This window comes from Salvelinus sp. IW2-2015, linkage group LG17, assembly GCF_002910315.2.
Source record: "Salvelinus sp. IW2-2015 linkage group LG17, ASM291031v2, whole genome shotgun sequence".
In the NCBI taxonomy this organism is placed as follows: domain Eukaryota; kingdom Metazoa; phylum Chordata; class Actinopteri; order Salmoniformes; family Salmonidae; genus Salvelinus; species Salvelinus sp. IW2-2015.
In genome coordinates, this window is record NC_036857.1 from 12,267,393 (window position 1) to 12,280,591 (window position 13,199).

The window sequence follows — 13,199 nt, forward strand, 5'->3', positions numbered from 1 at the left end:
TCCTGATTCCTGCTTACAAGCAAAAATTAAAGCAGGAAGCCCCAGTGACTCGGTCTATAAAAAAGTGGTCAGGTGAAGCAGATGCTAAACTACAGGACTGTTTTGCTATCACAGACTGGAACATGTTCCGGGATTCCTCCGATGGCATTGAGGAGTACACCACATCAGTCACTGGCTTTATCAATAAGTGCATTGAGGACGTCGTCCCCACAGTGACTGTACGTACATACCCCAACCAGAAGCCATGGATTACAGGCAACATTCACACTGAGCTAAAGGGTAAAGCTGCCACTTCAAGGTGCGGGACTCTAACCTGGAAGCATATAAGAAATCCTGCTATGCTCTCAGACGAACCATCAAACAGGCAAAGCGTCAATACAGGGCTAAGATTGAATTGTACTACACCGGCTCTGACGCTCGTCTTATGTGGCAGGGCTTGCAAACTATTACAGACTACAAAGGGAAGCACAGCCGCGACCTGTCCAGTGACACGAGCATACCAGATGAGCTAAATCACTTTTATGCTCGCTTCGAGGCAAGCAACACTGAGGCATGCATGAGAGCATCAGCTGTTCCGGACAACTGTGCGATCACGCTCTCCGTAGCCGACGTGAGTAAGACCTTTAAACAGGTCAACATTCACAAGGCCGCAGGGCCAGACGGATTACCAGGACGTGTGCTTCGGGCATGTGCTGACCAACTGGCAGGTGTCTTCCCTGACATTTTCAACCTCTCCCTGACCAAGTCTGTAATACCTACATGTTTCAAGCAGACCACCATAGTCCCTGTGCCCAAGAACACCAAAGTAACCTGCCTAAATGACTACCGCGCCGTAGCACTCACGTCTGTAGCCATGAAGTGCTGGGAAAGGCTGGTAATGGCTCACATCAACACCATTATCCCAGAAACACTAGACCCACTCCAATTTGCATACCGCCCAAACAGATCCACAGATGACGCAGTCTCTATTGCACTCCACACTGCCCTTTCCCACCTGGACAAAAGGAACACCTATGTGAGAATGCTGTTCATTGACTACAGCTCAGTGTTCAACACCATAGTGCCCATGAAGCTCATCACTATGCTAAGGACCCTGGGATTAAACACTTCCCTCTGCAACTGGATCCTGGACTTTCCTGACGGGCCGTACCCAGGTGGTAACGGTAGGACACAACACATATGCCACGCTGATCTTCAACACGGGGGCCCCTCAATAGTGTGTGCTTAGTCCCCTCTTGTACACCCTGTTCACCCACGACTGCATGGCCAAGCACGACTCCAACAACTTCATTAAGTTTGCTAACAACAACACAACAGTGGTAGGCCTGATCACCGACAATGATGAGACACCTCTAGGGAGGAGGTCAGAAACCTGGCAGTCTGGTGGCAGGACAACAACACTCCCTCACCGTGAGCAAGACAAAAGGAGCTGATCGTGGACTACAGGAAAAAGAGGGCCAAACACGCCCCCATTCTCTTCGACAAGGCTCTAGTGGAGCAGGTCGAGAGCATCAAGTTCCTTGGTGTCCACATCACCAACAAATCAAATCAAAGTTTATTTGTCACGTGCGCCGAATACAACAGTGAAATGCTTACTTACAGGCTCTAACCAACAGTGCAAAAAAGGTATGAGGTGAACAATAGCTAAGTAAAGAAATAAAAACAACAGTAAAAAAGGCAGTGAAAAATAACAGTAGCGAGGCTATATACAGTAGCGAGGCAATAACAGTAACGAGGCTATATACAGGCACCGGTTAGTCGGGCTGATTGAGGTAGTATGTACAGTTGAAGTCGGAAGTTTACAAACACCTTAGCCAAATACATTTAAACTCAGTTTTTCACAATTCCTGACATTTAATCCTACTAAAAGTTCCCTGTCTTAGGTCAGTTAGGATCACCACTTTATTTTAAGGCTGTGAAATGTCAGAATAATAGTAGAGAGAATTATTTCTTTCAGCTTTTATTTCTTTCAATACATTCCAAGTTGGTCAGAAGTTTACATACACTCAATTAGTATTTGGTAGCATTGCCTTTAAATTGTTTAACTTGGGTCAAATGTTTCGTGTAGCATTCCACAAGCTTCCCACAATAAGTTGGGTGAATTTTGGCCCATTCCTCCTGACAGAGCTGGTGTAACTGAGTCAGGTTTGTAGGCTTCCTTAATCGCACACGCTTTTTCAGTTCTGCCCACAAACGGTCTATAGGATTGAGGTCAGGGCTTTGTGATGGCCACTCCAATACCTTCACTTTGTTGTACTTAAGCCATTTTGCCACAACTTTGGAAGTATGCTTGGGGTTATTGTCCACTTGGAAGACCCATTTGCGACCAAGCTTTAACTTCCTGACTGATGTCTTGAGATGTTGCTTCAATATATCCACATAATTTTCCTCCCTCATGATGCCATCCATTTTGTGAAGTGCACCAGTCCCTCCTGCAGCAAAGCACCCTCACAACATGATGCTGCCACCCCCATGTTTCACAGTTGGGATGGTGTTCTTCGGCTTGCAAGCCTCCCCCTTTTTCCTCCAAACATAACAATGGTCATTATGGCCAAACAGTTCTATTTTTGTTTCATCAGACCAGAGGACATTTCTCCAAAAAGTACGATCTTTGTCCCCATGTGCAGTTGCAAACCGTAGTCTGGCTTTTTTATGGCGGTTTTGGAGCAGGGGCTTCTTCCTTGCTGAGCGGCCTTTCAGGTTATGCCGATATAGGACTCGTTTTACTGTGGATATAGATACTTTTTGTACCTGTTTCCTACAGCATCTAAAAAGGTCATTTGCTGTTGTTCTGGGATTGATTTGCACTTTTCTCACCAAAGTACGTTCATCTCTAGGAGACAGAACGTGCCTCCTTCCTGAGCGGTATGACGGCTGCGTGGTCCCATGGTGTTTATACTTCTGTACTATTGTTTGTACAGATGAACGTGGTACCTTCAGGCGTTTGGAAATTGCTCCCAAGGATGAACCAGACTTGTGGAGGTCTACAATTTATTATTTTGAGTTTTCCATGATGTCAAGAAATGAGGCACTGTTTGAAGGTAGGCCTTGAAATACACCCACAGGTACACCTCCAATTGACTCAAATTATGTAAACCAGGCCCAAATCCTGCCATTCGCATGAAGAGGAGACAGAGATAAAGGGGCCACAGATCCGGGTGCCTTGTGAGAATTTGTCGGCGAGTGGGTAAATCGCCTCTACTATCCGTCCTTTCGGCCAACGTGATCTGATATCCAGAAGCTCTTTTCGATCATAAGAGACGGTAGCAGAAACATTATGTACAAAATAAGTTGCAAACGGGGGCCTCTCGGGTGGCACAGTGGTCTAAGGCACTGCATCGCAGAGCTGTGCCACCAGAGATTCTGGGTTCGAGCCCAGGCTCTGCCGCAGCCGGTCACGACCGGGAGGCCCATGGGGCAGCGCACAATTGGCCCAGCGTCTTCCGGGTTAGGGAGGGTTTGGCCGGCAGGGATATCCTTGTCTCATCGCGCACTAGCGACTCCTGTGGCGGGCCGGGCGCAGTGCACGCTGACCAGGTTGCTAGGTGTACAGTGTTTCCTCCAACACATTGGTGTGGCTGGCTTCCGGGTTGGATGTCCATTGTGTCAAGAAGCAGTGCGGCTTGGCTTGGTTGGGTTGTGTTTCGGAGAACGCATGGCACTTGACCTTCGCCTCTCCCGAGTCCGTACGGGAGTTGCAGCGATGAGACAAGACAAGACAGTAACTACTACCAATTGGATACCACGAAATTGGGGAGAAAAAGGGGTAAAATAATAATTTAAAAAATAATAAAAATAAGTTGCAAACAATGTGAAAAAACACACAAAATAGCACAGATGGTGAGGAGCCCATTAAACGGCAGCTATCCCCTCCGGCACCATTGTGTCCAACAGAACGACTTCTCAGGGATTGTAATATACTGTTATCCTCTTTCAGATCAATATTCCCCATCACTGCACAGCCTCCACTGGCAGCCGTATAACTCTTTGAGACTTACGCCTTCAAATATTGTTCAAAAAGACCCCATTCTCAAGTGCAACAGCAATCACCTTCTCTGTTAATCCAAAGCAGAAGATCGTCAACCCCCTACTCGCCTCTCTCCATGCTATCTTCCTTCCACTACTCTATGTGCAAGTTAATGGATGACAGATTTCCCCTGTCTTTCCACAATCTGAACCCAATCAGCCCACGGCCTAAGAATTAAGTAATTTGTGAATGTCAGTCTCAGAAGTGTAATAAGACACAGAGAATGACTGCCACTCAAAGTTATCTCTGCCTGCTGCTATCTGGCTGCAATTAAAAAACAGCACAGGCCCCTTAATACGCAGTCCGTGCTGATAACCATTTAACAAAAACAGACCTCCTTGTTTCCTGGCAACAATAGAGTCATAATGAGAGAACAATCAATGGGATACAGGAAACAATTAAAGAGTTACATTCCAAAATGCTATATATCCATTTTCAGAGATGTTGGTAAATTATATTTTATTGTTTAAAGAAATTATGTTGTTGTTTTTTCACAATCTAATCATGGCATGGGGTTGTTCAATGGCAGACATGTATTTGTTAAAAAATCTATCACTTGATGGCTTCATTTCAGAGAGACAAATAATCATGTTTTTTGCTAAACGCTATTTATCCTCTTCACTCTTGGTGAAATAAGTAGTACTGCTAGGTTTTACAGTCAAATGTAACAAATAAGTATGTTCCATAAAGAACTGTACAAATGATACATCTGTGACACCAATATAAAAACAAATAATAATTCAATACAGTAATATGGATATTTTAGTAATTTCGTAGATGCTCTTATCCATGGCCATGCTGCTGTTCCAGTTTCAACTGTTCTGCCTGCGGCTATGGAACCCTGACCTGTCCACCGGACGTGCTACCTGTCCCAGACCTGCTGTTTTCAACTCTCTAGAGACCGCAGGAGCGGTAGAGATACTCTTAATGATCGGCTATGAAAAGCCAACTGACATTTACTCCTGATTATTATTTGACCATGCTGGTCATTTATGAACATTTGAACATCTTGGCCATGTTCTGTTATAATCTCCACCCGGCACAGCCAGAAGAGGACTGGCCACCCCTCATAGCCTGGTTCCTCTCTAGGTTTCTTCCTAGGTTTTGGCCTTTCTAGGGAGTTTTTCCTAGCCGCCGTGCTTCTACACCTGCATTGCTTGCTGTTTGGGGTTTTAGGCTGGGTTTCTGTACAGCACTTCGAGATATTAGCTGATGTACGAAGGGCTATATAAAATAAGCTTGATTTGATTTGATTTGATCCAGAGTGACTTACAGTAAGTGCATTAATCTTAAGATAGCAAACACAGATCACAGTCAAGGATATGAACATTCCATACCAGCTAAACAGTTGATATATCGCTTTCTGCAAAAGAAAACACATTTTCATACACATCTAAAATGTATGAATTAAAAATCTGAGAACAGTGATATTTGACACACACATGAAGGTACCCATAACCAATCATTTCTGATGGAAAAACACATGTGAAGAATTGGTGGATATAGCGTTTCGGAAATAAACTTCCATTCCAGAGTGTAACGGGACGTGGTTGTAATTCCTCTGTGTTATTCCTGGATGTTGTTTTATTTGCATACAGTATATTTCATACTGTGTGTTCCATTATAGATACAATTAATGCTCTCTACTGTATGATTGACATTCAATAAATGGGAGAAGAAGCATATCTACATGATGGTTGTAACTGTAGGAATGTATGTAGAGGGTGCTACAAAAACCCAAGGACAGTTGTGAGCAGGTCATGCTTGTGGTCTTTTCGGCACTTGAAAACCCAGCCTTCCACACACCATCAGCCACTAGACACCATCCTCTCCTATTGTTGCCCAGCTCAAGGCTGCATGTTGAGAGGGCTAAAGGTGGGGAAACTAGATTCCTGGGAGACAGACAGAATAATTAAGACCTAAGGCAGGGTGTGTGATCTGAGCTTCTCCTCACTCTGGTCAGCCTCACTCGTCTCACCCACCCAGAGCTCCACACTGGTGTTGGGTATACCCTTCTGGATGTGAACATATTGTATCCTTCCTAATTGAGCACAAGTGTTTTAGGGAAGTGGCTGAGCCTTGTGGCACCCAGCGACTCATGCAGGGCCATGAGCACTGAGAGGAAACTGTTGGCTGGAGGAGCATAATAAGATAACACAGCCAGACACATTAAACAGGTGTGTCCCTGTCATCTGAAGGGCAGAGAGAGCGAGAGAGAGAGCGCATGCTCTGAAGCTCGACTCATCATCATATCATAAATAAATAAACCAATGATGAAAAATCCTATCTGCAGTTTCAGATTCTGAAACATGAGCTAAGGCTGTAGATTGGGGAGGTGAATTATTTTCCCTTTTTGTGGGGCAGTCTGGTCATCAATCAACGAGTGTAATGATTTGGTCTACGTGAGCGATTGGGTTAATTTCATCTCATTGTATGAAGAGAAAAAATGGATCACATTTACCCTTGGAGTGTGTGGGTGGTTAACCCTAAACAGTAAACACATTAGTGTTGGGGTGAACAGTTACAGTTGGTGGGGAACACTGTCTTCTGCTCTGTGGGTTTGTATTGCGCCTTGGGCATTTATGTGATCAATTTACAGGCTTGATTGGAGAAAAAGTCCACTCATCAGGTGTAAATCAGATGCTGATTAAAAGGCAGGGTGGAATGGCCTCTCCAGAGGCGCATTGACTTATGAGTACTGCTGCCGTGCATCTCTGTGGGTTAAAAAACTCTAATAGTCTAACCCTAACCCTAACCCTCTAAAAAAGGGGGGGAAATGATTTGATAAAATATTGAATTTGGCCTTTACTACTATAGCCAGTAGAACCGCACATTCATAAATGGCAACGGTAAAAGAAATGTGTCCTAAGGAATAAGGTTTTGAAGTGTCTGTCCTATATCGAGGAGATATAAGAAGGCTCAGGAAATATTCCATTTTTTTGGACACATATTTAACACCTTATTTTTGTCGGCACAAAACCATACTTCTATTCGTTTGTATGGGTTACCTAGAGTGGTTATAATAGTTTCTAGGCCAAACCGTTTGGACACTACAGACGTTTTTGTGAGAAGATTTTCGGGATGTCTCATGGTCTGACAAACATTGCTGTACCTCGGTCACTTTCCACCGTAGATGCGGAAGACCGACATAGGCGGATGCGATTGCGGATGCCCCTGATATCTCTAACTTAAATTGACGGATTTTGATAGGTATTTTTTATTATGTTGCTTAGATTGACATACAGGTGCATCAATACACTCTTAAGGAATTTTGAGTGGATGCATTAGGAGACACAGTTTGGCAGTTTTTTGGAATTCAACAGGAGAAACATCCTCAAAATGAGTGATATTGGCACATAGAGGTATTATCACATCACACACCCACACTCCCTCACCTCACATCTGGATAAGAACGCCTGCCAAATGACTAAATATACAAATTGTATAAGTAAATATCCTTCCTTACACACTAATCTGCATGCATTCATACACTTGAACACAGGTTCACATAAAGTGCATAAGGAAAGTATTCAGACCACTTGACTTTTTCCACATTCTGTTACGTTAGAACCTTGTTCTTATTCTTATTCTAATTTTAGCAAATTTATAAAAAAATGAAATATCACATTTACATAAGTATTGAGACCATTTACTCAGTACTTTGTTAAAACACCTTTGGCAGCGATTACAGCCTCGTGTCTTCCTGGCTATGACGCTACAAGCTTGGCACACCTGTATTTGGGGAGTATCTCCCATTCTTCTCTGCTGATCCTCTCAAGCTCTGTCAGGTTGGATGGGGAGCATCGCTGCACAGCTATTTCCAGGTCTCTCTAGAGATGTTTCATCGGGTTCAAGTCCGGGCTCTGGCTGGGCCACTCAAGTGCATTCAGAGACTTGTCCCGAAGTCACTCCTGCGTTGTCTTGGCTGTGTGCTTAGGGTCGTTGTCCTGTTGGAAGGTGAACCTTCGCCCCAGTCTGAAGTCCTGAGCGCTCTTGAGCAGGTTTTCATAAAGGATCTCTCTGTACTTTGCTCGTTCATCTTGCCTTCGATCCTGACTAGTCTCCCAGTTCCTGCCACTGAAAAACAGACAATTCCTTTGATCTCACTGTCAACTGTGGGACCTCATTTAGACAGGTGTGTGCCTTTCCAAATCATGCCCAACCAATTGAATTTACCACAGGTGGACTCCAATCAAGTTGTAGAAACATATCAAAGATGATCAATGGAAACAGGATGCACCTGAGCTCAATTTCGAGTCTCATAGCAAAGGGTCTGAATACTTATGTAAATAAGGTATTTCTGTTTTCTAAAAACCTGCTTCGCTTTGTCATTATGGGGTAATGTGTGTAGATTGATGAGGAACGTGCACAACAGTAGATGCTTACACACACACACACACACACACACACACACACACACACACACACACACACACACACACACACACACACACACACACACACGCACACACTTAATTCCACTTGGTTCCTCATCAATACCTGGAGGATGATGGCGCATAAATCTCGATAACAACTGCTCCCTTTCCACCCCGTCCTAAGAGCCGCTCAACTGTTTCCCTTTACTTGCACACAAGCTGTTATTCATCACACACCACAGAAACATTTTTAAAAAGTAAACCATAATAAATGATCCTGAAACCCAGCCCTCCAGGCCAAGAGGGAACCGTAGGTGGTTAATAGTTCAGCGACGGTGGAGGAAATGCCAGTCTGAGGCTCACATAAACTGCAAAGGAGCATTGAGGAAATACTAATCAGCCTCCAGGGCCTCAGCGCCCCATTCCCCAGACAATAGTGACAGAATGTCACTGCATCCTGCTACATAGGACTGTGGATCTTGGGTCTGAGTACTGTGTAATATGTGTATGGAATATGGATGACTTGGTCAACAAGGGCCTAGAGTACTAGCTAATTTACTGTATGGTCATAACTAAGATGGAAAACATGTAATTACATCATGCTACATGTAGAATAAATCAGGATGGGAGACAATCTTTTGTCTGCTGAATATTTTACAAATACAAAATACTGTTTGGTAAGTATAATTCATATTTAACAACATGGAGCATATACCACCGCTATCACTGTATAGTATTAAATACAGTATATTCATTGGAGATGCACCCATGTCCACTTGCAGACAGGTTAGTGATTATAAGGAGAAATTAATGCTTACAAATGAAGATGTATTTATGTGTAATTCTACTGCAGTATAGACTAAAAAAGACACATAGTCCTGCAGTTATTGGTCAGCGTGAACAGAGCCTACCCAAGCTATTTCTCAAGTCATAAAAGGCATTCATGTGACAGCCTGAACTGTTTTAAGATGAAGAATACATGTGGTGAACCTTTGAATCATCTCACACATGACATTAAAATGAATGAGTCATTAAACTATTATTCTCAGATAATCTAGTGTAGCGCAATCCTCTAATCCACATCCTCTAGTCCACATCCTCTACTCTGTCCCCTGGTCCAATCCTCTAATCCACATCCTCTACTCTGTCCCCTGGTCCACTCCTCTAGTCCACATCCTCTAGTCCACATCCTCTACTCTGTCTCCTGGTCCAATCCTCTAGTCCACATCCCTCTACTCGGTCCCCTGGTCCAATCCTCTAGTCCACATCCTCTACTCTGTCCCCTGGTCCAATCCTCTAGTCCACATCCCTCTACTCTCTACTCTGTCTGCCTGGTCAATCCTCTAGTCCACATCCTCTACTCGGTCCCTGGTCCAATCCTCTAGTACATCCTCTACTCTGTCCCCTGGTCCAATCCTCTAGTCCACATCCCTCTAAACTCGGTCCCCTGGTCCAATCCTCTAGTCCACATTCTCTACTCTGTCCCCTGGTCCAATCCTCTAGTCCACATTCTCTACTCTGTTCCCTGGTCCAATCCTCTAGTCCACATCCTTACTCTGTCCCCTGGTCCATCTTCTAGTCCACATCCTCTACTCTGTCCCTGGTCCAATCCTCTAGTCACATCCTCTACTCTGTCTCCTGGTCCAATCCTCTAGTCCACATCCTCTACTCTGTCCCCTGGTCCAATCTCTAGTCCACATCCTCTACTCTGTCCCTGGTCCAATCCTCTAGTACATCCCTCTACTCTGCCCCCTGGTCCAATCTCTAGTCCACATCCTCTACTCTGTCCCTGGTCCAATCCTCTAGTCCAATTCTCTACTCTGTCCCTGGTCCAATCCTCTAATCCACATCCTCTAATCCACATCCTCTTGTCACATCCTCTACTCTGTCCCTGGTCCATCCTCTAGTCACATCCTCTACTCTGTCCTGGTCCAATCTCTAATATCCTTAATCACATCCTTTTCACATCTCTACTCTGTCCCCTGGTCCAATCCTCTAGTCTACACACACTCCTTTGTCATCTGTTTTCTCTACTCTGTCCCCTGTCAATCCTCTAGTCTACATCCCTTACTCTGCCCTGGTCCAATCCTCTAGTCCACATCCCTCTACTCTGTCCCTGGTCAATCCTCTAGTCTATATCCCTCTACTCTGTCCCTGGTCCAATCCTCTAGTCTACATCCCTCTACTCTGTCCCCTGGTCCAATCCTCTAGTCCACATCCCTCTATCTGCCCTGGTCCAATCCTCTAGTCCACATCCCTCTACTCTGCCCCGGTCCAATCCTCTAGTCACATCTCTACTCTGTCCCTGGTCCAATCCTCTAGTTTACATCCCTCTACTCTGTCCTGGTCCAATCCTCTAGCATCCCTCTACTCTGTCCCCTGGTCCAATCCTCTATGTCCACATCCCTACTCTGTCCCTGGTCCAATCTCTAGTCCACATTCTCTATTCTTCCTGGTCCAATCCTCTAATCACATCCTTTTCCACATCCTCTACTCTGTCCTGGTCCAATCTATAGTCCACTCCCTCTACTCTGCCCCTGTCCAATTTCTAGTCCACATCCCTTCTACTCTGTCTCCTGTCCAATCCTCTAGTCACATTCTCTACTCTGTCCTGGTCCAATCCTCTAGTCTACATCCCTCTACTCTGTCTCCTGGTCCAATACTCTAGTCCATTCTCTACTCTGTCCCTGGTCCAGTCCTCTAGTCTACATCCCTCTACTCTGTCCCCTGGTCCAATCCTCTAGTCTACATCTCTCTACTCTGTCTCCTGGTCCAATACTCTCAGTCCACATTCTCTACTCTGTCCCCTGTCCAGTCCTCTAGTCTACATCCTCTACTCTGTCCCCTGATCCAATCCTCTAGTCTATATCCTTATACTCTGTCCCTGGTCCAATCTCTAGTCCATCCCTCTACTCTGTCTCCTGTCTCATATCCTCTAGTCCACATCCCTCTACTCTGTCCCTGGTCCAATCCTCTAGTCCACATCCATTGCTCTGTCCCCTGGTCCAATCCTCTAGTCCACATCCCTCTACTCTGTCCCCTGGTCAATCCTCTAGTCCACATCCCTCTACTCTGTCCCCTGGTCCAACCTCTAGTCTACATCCCTCTACTCTGTCCCCTGGTCAATCCTCTGTAACATTCTCTACTCTGTCCCCTGGTCAATCCTCTAGTCTACATCCCTATACTCTGTCCCTGGTCCAATCCTCTAGTCCACATCCCTCTACTCTGTCCCTGATCCAATCCTCTAGTCTACATCCCTCTACTCTGTCCTGATCCAATCCTCTAGTTACATCCTCTACTCTGTCCTGGTCCAATCTCTAGTTACATCCCTCTATCTGTCCCTATCCAATCCTCTAGTCTATATCCCTTCTACTCTGTCCCCTGGTCCATCTCTAGTCTGCATCCCTCTACTCTGTCCCTGATCCAATCCTTAGTCTATATCCCTCTACTCTGTCCCCTGGTCCAATCCTCTAGTCTACATCCATCTACTCTGTCCCTGCATGTGCCTTCTGCCTCTCTCCAACTAGCCTCCTCCTTTCTCTCAACACTTACTGTGTATTACATCTTCCTTTTATTTTTTCTTCAACCTTCTCAACAGCTACAGTAATGATTGTTTCTTCCCCTCATCCCTGTGTCCTTGTGTTTTTAGATCAGCATCGTGTCCATGCTGGGTGTCTGTCTGTCTGACACTTCCACTGCCTACAAGCCTCTCTCTACTCTCACTTTGACAATCTGTTCACCTTCTCCTTTCCTTGTCCCCTACCACTCCTCCTCCTCCCTCACCCCTTCCATCGACACAGAGGGTCTTCATAGGAGTTTATGTTAAGATATGATGCCAAACATTTAAATACACAGTTTAAGCAGTCTTCGACAATGACAATGTTTTTTAATTTAATTTAAAAAATTATAAATTTTATCCCATTTTCTCCCCATTTTCGTGGTATCCAATCGCTAGTAATTACTATCTTGTCTCATCGCTACAACTCCCGTACGGGTCGGGAGACGAAGGTCGAAAGCCATGCGTCCTCCGAAGCACAACCCAACAAGCCGCACTGCTTCTTAACACAGCGCGCCTCCAACCCGGAAGCCAGCCGCACCAATGTGTCAGAGAAACACCGTGTACCTGGCCCCCTTGGTTAGCGCGCATGCGCCCGCCCCCACAGGAGTCGCTGGAGCGCAATGAGACAAGGATATCCCTACCGGCCAAACCCTCCCTAACCCGGACGACGCTATGCCAATTGTGCGTCGCCCACGGACCTCCCGGTCGCGCCGGCTGCGACAGAGCTTGGGCGCGAACCCAGAGCTTGGTGGCGCAGCTATTATGCGATGCAGTGCCTAGACCACTGCCACCCGGAGGCCCGACAATGACAATGTTACAGACGATTTGATTTGAGATTTACATACCTGGCCACTCAAACACACACACACAGTGCATGAGGTAATACTGAGTTGTCCGTATGTCCGACTTGCCAAAGGACGTTCTGAAGATGGAATGAATACTCATGGACTTCAAGCCTCCTGCTGTGGTTACAGTACATTACTTCTACTGTATATTAAATAAACCAGAACCTGCAGACGACTCATCCATTTCCTCTCCCAATGATCTACCGCCCTCTGTCCTTCTCTCTCTTTCTCTCTGTCTCTCTCACCCCGCTCTCTCTCCAGCTCTCTTTCCTCTCCTCTCCTCTCCTCTCCCTTCCCTCTCGATCCTCCCTCCCTCCCTCCTCCCTCCCCTCCCTCCTCCCTCCTCCCTCCCTTCCTCTCCCTCCTCTCCTCCTCCTCTCATAGTTCCTCTC

The 13,199-nt window shown here is 45.6% G+C and overlaps 1 protein-coding gene and 1 long non-coding RNA gene across 3 annotated transcripts in view; both read right to left on the reverse strand.

The window, feature by feature from the left end:
* The window catches only part of LOC111977183 (acid-sensing ion channel 1-like), a 93,806-nt gene that overhangs the window by 57,156 nt on the left and 23,451 nt on the right, over positions 1-13,199 (reverse strand). The gene's annotated exons all lie outside the window — the stretch shown is intronic.
* On the reverse strand, positions 9,442-10,819 carry LOC139029084 (uncharacterized). Its single transcript, XR_011481349.1, has 3 exons — positions 10,775-10,819; positions 10,551-10,629; positions 9,442-9,719 (listed from the first exon to the last, which is right to left on the reverse strand). It is a non-coding gene; the product is annotated as an uncharacterized lncRNA (long non-coding RNA).